At 39.6% G+C, this 12,349-nt stretch overlaps 1 long non-coding RNA gene across 1 annotated transcript in view; it reads left to right on the top strand.

Annotated features, from left to right (window-relative positions):
* The window catches only part of LOC126937590 (uncharacterized), a 51,136-nt gene that overhangs the window by 17,388 nt on the left and 21,399 nt on the right, over nucleotides 1-12,349 (top strand). Inside the window, exon 2 of the long non-coding RNA XR_007719784.1 lies at nucleotides 4,698-4,905. This is a non-coding gene — a long non-coding RNA (uncharacterized LOC126937590). The remainder of the gene's footprint in view (nucleotides 1-4,697; nucleotides 4,906-12,349) is intronic.

Genomic DNA, 12,349 nt, shown 5'->3' with positions numbered 1-12,349 from the left:
AATATGGGAGTCATGATATTTCTTGCCATGTAGACATGGAATTAGAGAAACTGAGCCTACAGAAAGAATAAGCAAATACATAAATAAAAATAAGGCTGATTCTTGGAAAGACCAAGATGACAGACACAGAAAGGCCACTACCTAGTTAAACTCACTTTCCTAGATGGCCCAGGCCTCAGTTTCTGCCCTTTTACTATACTATACTTTTCTATGCTTAAAAACCATGAGAATTTCAATTTCCATTTAATTCCCCCTTAGGTTAAAGGCAGATTAAGTTGGTTTACGATATTACAATCTAGAGAGTCTCCGGCTGGGTGTATTGGCTCATGCCTATAATCCCAGTATGTTGGGAGACTGAGACAGGAGCATCACTTGAGCTCAGGAGTTCAAGATTAGCCTGGCTGACATGATGGGACCCTGTGTCTACAAAAAATAAAAAAATTAGCCAAGTATGATGGCACATGCCTGTAGTCTCAGCTACTCAGGAGGCTGAGGTGGGAGTATCACTGGAGCCCATGAGTTCAAGGCTGTAGTGAGTCATGATTGCACCACTGTACTCCAGCCCAAGTGACAGAGCAAGAACCTGTCTCAAAGAGAGAGAGAGAGAGAGAGAGAGAAAGAGAGAGAAAGTCTTAACTGAGATAGCACTGGATGATCTTGGTTAGGAAACCCATCTGAGTTGGCAGCCTGAAAGAATTCCAAGTGGCAATTGTCATAAATATTGAGCTTTATAATGCCAGGTGAATAACTGGAATTGAGAGTGGAGACAGTCAATCTGAAGATAGGTTTCAAGGAAGGTGGAATCACTTCTTTGTTTTGAGGTCTAGTCAGATTCCTAGAGTCTTAGATTGGGAATGAATCTTAGAGGTTATATAGTTCATTTTGTTCAACTTTTCACACAGGGTGGAAGGCCTCTCTCTTAAATTCAGAGTTAGTCCATCTGGCCTCTGATTATGTCAGTTGTTTTAATTCAGGCTCTACACAGGCCTGGGAAGACAAATGTTATTTTCTATATTAAATTTCACATTTCTCCCCACAAATCTTCTTCCAAATATTTCAAGACAGTTGTTGCTCTTGGGATTCCTCCTTCTCATTCACTTCTGGGGCCATCCATAGATAATGAAGATATTTTTGCCAGCAGCATTCCAATTTGGATTCAAAAATACTAATGAAATTTGCTTTTGGTTTCCTGGTTGTCTGTTGATGAATCATGCTTACAAACTGCCTCATTTCATATCTTTTTCAGTGCATTGTAGTCCACTGAGTGTTTAAGGCAAGGACATTTTCGACAATACGGAAAGACTTACCTCACACAGGTGCTGCTTGTGTCAAAAGAGTGAGCCCTGCTAGTTGGAAGCCAACACAGACTTTTGGTGGAAAGAAGAAGAAGTAGCATCTAGATACCTGTACCCAATAGGTGATCAACCTATTAAGTGAAATGAGTGAATTACTTGTGATCAAGTCATAGCTGTTTTATGTCGAAAGGGTTTGTTTGTACCGGTTTCCCAAACTAGAAAGAAAGTAGCCTGGAAGTTTGTAACTATATTTCCCTCCCCTCACTTCAGAACAACAGCAAATGTACTGTCTACAAGAAAAGTGCCATTTTGCAGTTAGTTTTAAAGTGTCACAGACCAGCTGGAATTGGAAGTTCTTGGAACTTTAGAGGTGTTGGACTGTGTCAGACTGATAAATTATGTAAAACCTGTTTCCCTGAGTATTATTAATCATCCTCAAGCAAATGAAGACATGCTAATTAATTTGTGGTGGTTTTCACCTGCAAATGCCAAAGGAACTAAACCAAATTAAATCTTCTATTCTCTTCAAGACCAGCACCCTGTTAAATACCCTATGACTTATCTAATTCAATTTGAAAGATGTGATTCTTTGGAAACGTATTTTGCCTGTGGTTTCAAAATCTTAAAGGCGCTTTATTGAATGTGTACCCCAAAGTTTTGTACTTAGGGACTTGGAAAATGAATGGAGGAAATTCATTGCTATGATTTATAGAGGACCCAGCATATACAAGATTCTGTATTAGATAGTTTACCCGTATTAGATGCTCTCTCATGGGTAGGTATTACCAAAGTTATAGAAAGTAGGAATTATCATTCTAGTTGTATTAAGAAGGAAACAGTCTCAGAGATTTTATATAAATTTCCCAGGCCACACAGTTTATTAGTATGGAGCTAAAATGCAAATCCAGGGCTGTCCAACTCCACAGTTCATGCTCTTTCCACTTGTACCATGCTCCTCCCAAGGAGACAATCTATTGTGTGTGTGAAATGGAGACAATCTATTGTGTGTGTGAAATCTCACCAGCTAGACACCAAAGGACCATGCATTATAGACTTTGCATGGTATTTTAAGAATTTGGATTTCTCATTTAATTTCCTCCATTGGAGAAAAGTCTCAAAGAAAAAAATTTTAGAGTCTTCTAATGATTTTCACAAGAACAGCATTATGCGCAATACTACCCCATTCTCACCCTCCACTACATGTGTACTTGGCTATTTCTGAGCCAGGTCATTTCTCTTCGGTAACAATTAAAATATTATTGCTCAGATGAGAGATGCCTTTCCACTCATGAGCCATGTTTAATGTGCCTCTGAAAGCAAGTGGTCTCTGAACATCCAAGAAGGACTCTGTACCCAATAGGTGATCAACCTATTAAGTGAAATGAGTGGGAGAGACTGAGAGAAAGTAGTAGACTCCGATTGGCCACAGATGGTTTGCAAAAGATGGAACTGGGCATCTTATATCCCTGTCTAGATCAATGTTCCAGAGTCTCTTCTGTATCACTGTGACTGTAAAAATTAAATTGAAGGCTCACTTGTGGAAAGTTCGTTGTCATTACTAGCATTTTTCTTGGCATACCCACAGAGGTAAGAGTGCTGGCGAATGCTCCACAAGACTGTTTAGATGTCAGAGTGGAGTCCTCTAATGTATTTCCTGACAGCAAGCCCCATCCAGGATGAATGTGCTTGGCCAACATCCAGAGCTGGGCACACTCCAGGGAAGAACCTAGGAAGTAGGATTCTGGCCAAGGTGTCTCGGGTCTTTTTGTGGGGGTTTGGAGCTTCCTTTTCTTCATGCATGTTTGGCTAGTTACCAGCCCTCTTTCAAGGACTCAAAGGCACTGAACTGTTAGAGGAGGAAGCCCTATGGAACACTTTGCTGAAGACAAAGATTATGTAAACTGATGTGCATTCGGCCTCTTTTAGGAAAAGGTATAATTATCTTCACCTTCACTTCTTTTGTTTATTTCATTCTCTCCCAGTTATGGAAATACCTGTGGTCTCAATAAAGATTTCAGACTCGGGCATCTCCCTTCTTCACCATTTCAAGTAACAGACATCCCTGTTTTGTCAAAGAGCTAGTGAGATGTACAAGAGCATGTACTTCTGAATCTTGTGTGTGTCACTAACTGTCACGTAGGGCAAGTCACGTTCTCTCCAAGCCACATTTTCCTTTCTCACCTGTCAAATGGGATGATCATGCCTGCCTCACAAGGCTGTCCTGAATGAAAATTCAATGTGAATGGAATTAGCACAGAGTCTGACTTATGGAAGATGCTCAAAAATGTTTGATTGCTAAAATGAAGACCATTGCTTTTTACTTTTGAAAGTCCCCAGAGTCCTCCCTTATCACACACAACATGCTGCACATACACACACAATATTTCTGTTTTTTTTTTTTTTCCAGGCAAACATTTCCATATTATGTGTTACTACTTGCAAGTTGCAGTCAGCATTAAGTTAAATTTTTCTCACATTTCTTCTCCTGCCCTGTCCTCCTCCATAGCATAGAACAAGAGAAATATGAATTAGAATTGCATTGTGTATTGCTAATTCTTCCCTGACTGCTAGTAGAACCACCTTTCACATGCGCACACACAGACGCATACCCTTTCCATTTTGTTACCCCATGTCTTCCTTTTCAGATGTCCTCATTGTACATGTTTTTCATTGTTAGACATGCTTCTTCTGGAATCAGACATAGTAAAAGTGTCCACTTGGATACAGCACAGTAATGTGCGTGTTGGGTGGCATTGGCAAACCCTTATGCAAAATGAGAAAAATGCTCCTACCTTTATAGGCAGGTCAAACGAGAAAATGGGAGAGCTGTTGGGGGAGTAGCTGCTTTCCTCAGGAAGAAAGAAGGGAGAATAGGTGGCAATGGGTGAGTTTTTATTTTCCTTGAAACTGAGTTTTGGGTGTCAACTGTCTCAGAAAGAAAATCAAAGCAAATCCCTCTGTTCCACTGCCCTTCATAGGGAAAATACAGTAAATTGGTCCTCTCTTTGCTAGGCTCTTCCAAAGGTTTATATCCTTGCTGAAATAATCTCTTCAGGAATCACTTCTAAATTTCACGACCTTGTTCACTGTTTTTTTTACTAGCCATTCTTACATCAGTTTTACCATCTCCTAGCTGTAAGGCATCTGGTAAAGCCAGCTAAATTTCTATGGGTTAGCATGGTGCTTACCCAACAACATGGGCATGGTAGACAGCCTCCAGGATGGTCCCAAAGACCCTTGCCTCATGATATGCACATACTTGAGTAGTTCTCTTCCACAATGTGCTGTGGTTTGTGTAACCAACAGAATATGGGAGAAGTGATGGTATGTCATTTTTAAGATTATAAAAAGATACTGCAGTTTCTATTTTGATCACATCTTTCTTGCATCACTTGCTCTAAGGGAAGCCTGCTGCCATGTGTTGAGGATCCTCCAGAAGCTCTGTGGAGAAGCCCATGTGGTGAGAAACTGAGGCCTTCAGGCAATAGCCATGTGAATAAACCTTCATGGAAGTGGGTCTTCCAGCCCAATCAGGTCTTCAGGTGACTGCAGCCCCAGCTGACAGTTTTCACAGCAAACTAATGAGAGACCCTGAGCCAGAGCCACCTGCGTAAGTCAATTCCAGATTCCTGACTCTCAGAAACAGGAAAATAAATGTTTATTGTTTGAAATCCTGTCAAAAACTGAGAAGGATCTGAGATTTTACCCTCTTTGCACACCAACAAATTTTTATTTTCTATTCAAAACAGTTTTATGAATATCAGTAGAAGTCATGACTCCTAAGTCAGAGAAAAAGACTTGTATTATTTACAGCACAGCAGTTAGCATGAGCTCATGTTTACATTGGTTTCTCTTGCCCCCTAAACCCTAAACCCTGAAAGGGTGATGTGGGGGGTGGGCACAGGTGGATGCTGTACACACAGTTGGTTTGCCTCCCAACTAAAGACCTTCATCATAGGAAATCCCAATCTTCTATAAAAGTACTTCAAGAAAACCTGCTCAAACATTGTCCTGGCAGTAGACATTAACTTTATTATACTGGATGGCAAACAAATCTGGCCTCTGTCCCAAAGGAATACACCCAGTCTATCTTCCAACATTGTTTGCTGTGTAAATATTCTGGAAAAGAGTCTGGACCAAAAGCTGTCAGTGTCTCTGCTCACAACACACACAAGGCATCCAATGGAGACTTGTCTGCTGGCAGCCACTGAGTTTTGGAATAATTTTCTGTGCAGCAATAGATAAGTAATCCGATGGGAGGTCTGTGTCTAGGCCTCACCTGTCAAAGTCACTGTACTGAGGGCATGTGTAGTAGAGTTGTATCTATTGACAGAGAGTGAGCGCAAGGGTTTTAGACTTAAGGAGTAAGTGAAGGGACAAGTAGGTCCTCTGGTTTTAGAGGGCGATAAAGAAGGAGAAAAGGAAAAAGCGACAGAGGGAAGGAGCCAAAAGGTGGAATTTACTAGAATTGACAAGTGTAGCTTTCTCTTGTAGCAAAGATTTTTACCTAGAGAATAGATTTGTAAAATGAAAGAATTCACTACTTAGTATCTTGCTGTGTTTAAAAACCTCTTCTCATCTTCACTAGCAAGTTGTCCTATGACACTGTGGGGGTGTTGCTAGTGGATATTTTTCACACTTTTTGGTCCCTAGTGAAGGAAAATGAGGTGCAGTTAATTTTGAGCCAATCCATAGAGAACCCAACTTAGAGAATTCTATTTAAAAGATACATCAAAGAAAGCACTTAAAAGATGATTTTTGTTTACTTGCTTTATTCTGTGAAAAAGAGGAATCAAAGACATCTGGGTTTTCTGCTGTCAGGCAAATATCTTCTATTCTCCTCTTGAAATCAATTGAGGGGGTAAATAATTAAGAATGATTTTAATTTGAAATGATACTTGGTCTTATGTTTCATTTGATTTTAGAAATATTTGAACAGCCTTCCCTTAATGAAGTCATTTTTAGACACCCAGAATGAGTATAACTGACAGTTAAAAAGTAAAACCAAAAGTGTGATTGAGCTTCCATCAGCGCATAAGAAAAAGAGGACCTAAGATGCTTGATAGATGACATTACTTCAGGCTTCACTCATCTGGCATCTGTTGATAGGACAGGGCTCAGGGATACTTTGTTGGTTTTCCAGTATGTAATGCCAGAGCTGGTTATTGACATTTGCAGGAGCATCTCTCAATAACAGCACCCAGGGCAAGTTATAGCCTTGATTATAGCTCGGGGAATTTAAAAGCAGGTTAAATGTGAGCTCTCTAATTTCTCTCCTAGTTTCTTCATCTCTTAAATGGGAATACTTATCTCAATGTTATCGTGAGGTTTAAATGTGCTAAAGTAGATAAAGAGTGTAGCACTGTGCTTGGCTTATACTAAATGCTCAATAAATGAAAGTTTTTAAATTATTTTTATTATTTTGAGACAGGGTCTTGCTCTATCACCCAGACTGCAGTGCAGTGGCACGACCATAGTTCACTGCACAAGGCTTGTATTGTTAATCCTCAAAGATACTAGGCATGCCCTTCCTTGGGCTACATTATGTCATTTCAAATGCAGTAGAGTTCCATTAGATGACATTTGGCTCTATCATGTTCTATTTGATTGCATTACAGGCCAATTCATAGTTCTTATTTATACAGTGTTAGCTATGTGCCTCTCTTTCCTGATGTATGGAAAAGTCTCTCAATAAATGCTGGCTCTTGGTCTTGTCACTTGATATAGCAAAATAATAAATACCACCCAATGACCAAACAGCAAAGCCTGGTTATTTTCAAAGCATATTGATTTCAACTTTTTCTTAAGCAGAAAGGCTGTTTATGGAAAATTTCCCTAGAGGTTGAATTCCTAACAGTTTCAAACTATTTTGTGTTTAAAAACCATGAACCTGGTCCAAAAGGAGGCCAGGACTATGAGTTGTCTTGCAGGTGTGAGTAGAGGTGTTGTGCTCACACTTTTTGCCCTTCTGGAAGGATCTTTTTATGGGGCCCCTGGTGATGTAGTCAGCAGGCATTATCACATGTAGCATTCCCAGGGGTTGTCACAGACTGGAGAAAATCACCTTGCAGTTCAGACAATGATAAGGTCTTTCCTATCCAAGGGGCCTCACGGTATGCTTGAGAAGGGACTGAGGTTATGGCAGATGCTGCCAGAGCCCAGCCACATCTCCTGGGCACCCATTACTCCTGTGCCTGCCTATCCTATGGCTTCTATCTGCAAGGACTTTGACTCTTTGCTTAGAGTTTTCTCTGACTGTGGAAGATCTCTTAGCCCAAGGGCAGGGCAGGTTGGAAGTAAGGCTAAGCACAGAGGAAGTACAGCCCTTGGGACCGAGGGACTTGACAGGTAAACACCAAGCCCCCTTGCTCTCCATGTGGGAAAAATTCAAGATGTGTTCTACACTGCCTTCCTGTCTTCTCCCATGTGATTGAGCCTCCATTTGCCCATAGTGGTATCATGCTTCATAATATTCTCTAGACTGGCTTCTTTCCCTTTCCTCTCTTAGTTCTCTACTTCCTTAATGATGCTCCTTGGGATATCTCCCAAGCAAACTACTCCAACTCATATCCTTGTTTCAGAGTTTGCTTTGGAGGAAGCCAATCTACAGCAAAGGATATGCTCCCATTGCTTCCCTTCTCCCATCAGCTCTGCAGGTTCCTCAGATTCCCTCATCCGTGTACCTGTCTCCTGTTCTTCATACGAATGAGGGAAAGAAAGAGGGACTTGACATTCTGACCAACACTATATGGGTGATTTTAAATCCTTCATCTCATTTCAATACTACGATGTAGTATTTCCATTTTACAAATGAGAAAACTGAGGCCGGAGGACTAAATATCTTGATTGAGGTAATGCAGCGTCTAGATGGAAGACATAGGTCTTGATCCCAGGTTTTCTGACTTTGTTATAAAATAGTCTCATTCCAGTTTATCTCTGAAGGTGTGAACAGATCAGAGGAGGAATAAAGTTTATCTCCTTATTGTGTTATAAATTTTTAAAAGGCACATCAATCACATCATGTTACTCTGAAGGTTTCATGTAACAAGTAGAATAAGATTCTAGCTCTATCCTATGGCCTGCCCTGCCCTACATGAGCTGTCTCCTGCTTAAATCTTTCATCTCACCTTCTGGCCCTTCCCCCTCTCTCACTCTGTTCTGTGCATACACCAAGCTAATCCCACTTCATGGTTAGCCTTTGTCCTTGCTGTTTTCCTGCATGGAATGCTCTTCTTCAGATCCTTTGCAGGCTACCTCCTTGTCATCATTCCAGTCTCAGCCCAAATGTGACTTCTTCAAAGGAAGTTCCTGACCATTCTAACTAAACTACCTGTCCTTGCTCCTCTGTCCCTGCCTGGTCCCAGGCATTTCCCATCCAGGTGTTCTTTTTTTTTTTTTTTATTAAAAAAATTTTTAAAAAATATATATTCAATGAGCTTATTTGTTTCTGGTTTGTTCTCTCACCCCAGCCTCATATAAGCTGATTGAAGGCAGGGACCTTGCTTGTTTCATTCATTACTGTTTTCCCAGGGCCTAGAATAGTGCCTGGTGCACAGTTTTTGTCAAATGTATACCTGCATAAATGAAACTGAGGCAGTAGAGAAAAAAAAATGTAGGCATCTATCTGATAGGGCCTTAAAACATATTTGGTGTATAACTAAGATTTATTTACCCAACTCTTTGTAACCAGCAGAATTAATATAACTTGAAAGCAAATGCATCTTGCTGACATTTTGGAACCTATGTGCACGCATTAATACCGATCAAATTAAGTGTGTGTTTCACAGCCTGCCATTTGGATGAGAGATGCTGGAAAGGGAGAAGGTGGACAGCTTCTTAGCCTCTTTTTTTCTGGCATATTTAACGACATTCCAGTAAATCGGGCTCTCGGTTTGATTAAAGATTGTTTGGGGTATGGAGAAAGAGTATGGAGACAGTCTTAACAATCATTTACATTTTGGACTTTACTCAAAAAACAAAAATGTCATTGTTAAAAGGCTTACAGCTTAAGTCCTCAGAAATTTAATTTTGGCTTTTTTATCTCTTTTATTTTGATATTTGTATTTTTGCCCAACGATTTTTTTTTTTTAGGGGAAGTAAGAGAGAAAGGGACACGCCTGTGCTCCCATATTTGTTTTAGTAACATTCCCTGATTTTCCTGATTACAAAAGTTACTTAGATTCCTTAGAACATTTGGAAAGTAAAACAAAGTAAAGAAGATAATAAAAATTATTGTGAGTCTATTTCTTAACAACTGCTAATATATTTATGCATTGCATTCCAGTTGTTTTTCTATGATTATGAATATCTATATGTGGTATAGTTCTTCAATTCTAAGATAATATCTGTTATAAAATGGGATATTTGTTTATTTATTACTTTTCCTTCCCTTTCCTTCCCTTCCCTCGTTCCTTCCTTCCTTCCCTCCCTCCCTCCCTCCTTTCTCTTTCTCTCTCTGCCTCCCTCTTTCCCTCCCTCCCTCCCTCTCTTTCTTTCACAGGGTCTCACTTTCACCCAGGCTGGAGTGGAATAGTGCAATCCTGGCTCACTGCTGTCTCAACTTCCTGAGATCAAGTAATCCTTCTGCCTCAGCCCCCCAAGTAGCTGGGACTACAGGCGCGCACCACCATGACCAGCTAATTTTTATATTTTTTATGGAGACAGGGTTTTGCCGTGTTGCCCAGGCTGGTCTGGAACTCCTGGACTCAAGCAATCTGCCTCGGCCTCCCAAAGTTCTGGGATTACATGTGTGAGCCACTGTGCCTAGCCTATGTATTACATTTCAAGAAAAACAAAGTTAAAAGTATATTTCTTTTTTCCTAAAAAAATGGCAATTGGGTACCATTTTCTCTGCACAAAACTTGAGAATGAGTTTCCTTCCCATTATGAGTTTAAAGTTTCTTCTAAATCACTTTGGGCCAGTCTTAATTCTGCATATCATCTCTGTTTTGTGTTGCTCCTGTAATGTGTGCTTCAAATTTTGATTTCTTTGATATCTATAGCCTAACGTCAAAATATAGTAAACAATGCAGTTGACCCTTGAACAACACAAGTTTGAACTGCATGGGTCAACTTATATGTGGATTTTTTTTTCAGTAAAAATTACACCAAGAGTGCCTGCCTCTCCTGCCTCCCCTCCCAGCTCCTTTACCTCTTCTACCTCTGCCACCCCGAGACAGTAACCCCCACATTGTTCAAGGGTCAACTGTAATGGGATTTTATCCACATTCCCTATTTTGTTAAACTCATAATTTTTTCTTCTATTGAATTACACATCACAAGTCTCTCTTGAAATTTAGCCAGAAGCTTTTACTCATGGATTTTTCAGTGCCCAAATAACAGTCCTTCATAATGCATGAATCAGTCACACCAAACTCTCCAAGCTTTTAAGATTTCATGATATACTTGGAGGGACTGGGCACCGTTCCCATATGCATTGCAAGAAATGACAAGTATGTCACAACTTAATCTATTTGGCAGCTTGCAAGTTCTTTTTGATATAAATTATTAAATGCATCCTAATTTTAAAAAAATCAAGAGGTAAAAAATGCATCATAGAATCAAAGATATATGGTATATGTGTAACAATGTGAATGTCTTTTTATTTCAGCATTTTTTTTTCAACTCTGTTGTACACTAGGGTTGCATGGATTTTAAAGATAAATCTATAACAAAGCCACACCCTCAGACCTTCTAGAGGGGCCTAGGAACTAATATATATATAAAAAATAAGACCAAAAAAACTTCTCAAATTCCAATAAGCAGGCTGATTTGAGGACCACCATTTTAATAATTGGTGTACTAGATTACTCTTGCAGTGGGAACTGACTTTGGGAAATACCTAGTTCAGCAGCCTAGGATAGAAGGCAGAATTTAGAGAGAACTGTTGTCCAGGAATCTCAGTGACAAAAGAGAATGTCTAGTGGCTTTGCATAGGAAAATGAGAGGATTTATTTTATTGCTTGAAAGGAGGAGAGGTAGAGAAGAGAGGATGAGGAAAGATGTGCTCATGAAATATGAAACTGAGTGACTTAATGTGCAAATGAGCCATTGGAAGTTTTCCTGTGGTGAGGTAGCTAACATAATTTTTGAAAATGATAATGTTCAATTTGTAATGATTTGCATATTGTTATATGAACTTTTCCTGCAACTTTCTTCCAAATGCTTGATTCTATTATACTCTTGACTGCTTTATGTAATTATTTTCTTGGTAGAAATTGAATAGTGGGGTTTGGGCTAAGAAATAAAAACCTAAAGAAATTGAGGAAGGAGCTGAGCTAACACTCTAAAATTTGGACTGATGCAGGACCAAAAAGAGGATTGTGGAGCTGAGATGACCATGAATATATCATCCCTCAGGAAATCTTAGAAAGAGGTTTGCTTTGTCATATGGCATGGAATTAGCAGCTTAAGCCAATTTAGTTCAACATGTAAATCCAGGGAATCTTCACTTGACATGCCATTCAACACACAAAAATCTACTCCTGTATTTTGTATTCATATTTTAAAATAAATTGGGATCATACTTTGTATCCAGCTTTGTATACTAATTCCTTCACTTAGTGTAATGCCATGAACGTTTCCCTATATCATTAAGTGTTCTTAGAGACTGATATGGTTTGGCTGTGTCCTCAATCAAATCTCATCTTGAATTGTAGCTCCTATAATTCCCACATGTTGTGGGAGGGACCATGTGGGAGATAATTGAATCCTACGTGCTGTTCTTATCGTGGTGAATAAATCATCTCATGAGATCTGATGGTGTTTTAAGGGGGTTCCCCCTTTTGTTTGATCCTCAGTTCTCTCTTACCCCCACCATGTAAGACGTGCCTTTTGTTTTCCACCATGATTGTGAGGCTTCCCCAGCCACGTGGAACTGTGAGTTCATTAAACCTCTTTTTCTTTATAAATTACCCAGTCTCGGGTAAGTCTTTATCAGTAGTGTGAAAACGGACTAACACAGAGCATGAATTTTAATAAATGGTCTTTTTTACAATCATACTATGATCTATTTATCTTATGGGATGGAATAGGATACTGCCGGTATTCAGAAT

The sequence above is a fragment of the Macaca thibetana genome, chromosome 15, assembly GCF_024542745.1.
Source record: "Macaca thibetana thibetana isolate TM-01 chromosome 15, ASM2454274v1, whole genome shotgun sequence".
Taxonomy (NCBI): domain Eukaryota; kingdom Metazoa; phylum Chordata; class Mammalia; order Primates; family Cercopithecidae; genus Macaca; species Macaca thibetana.
This window is presented reverse-complemented; position numbering and strand designations above follow the sequence as displayed.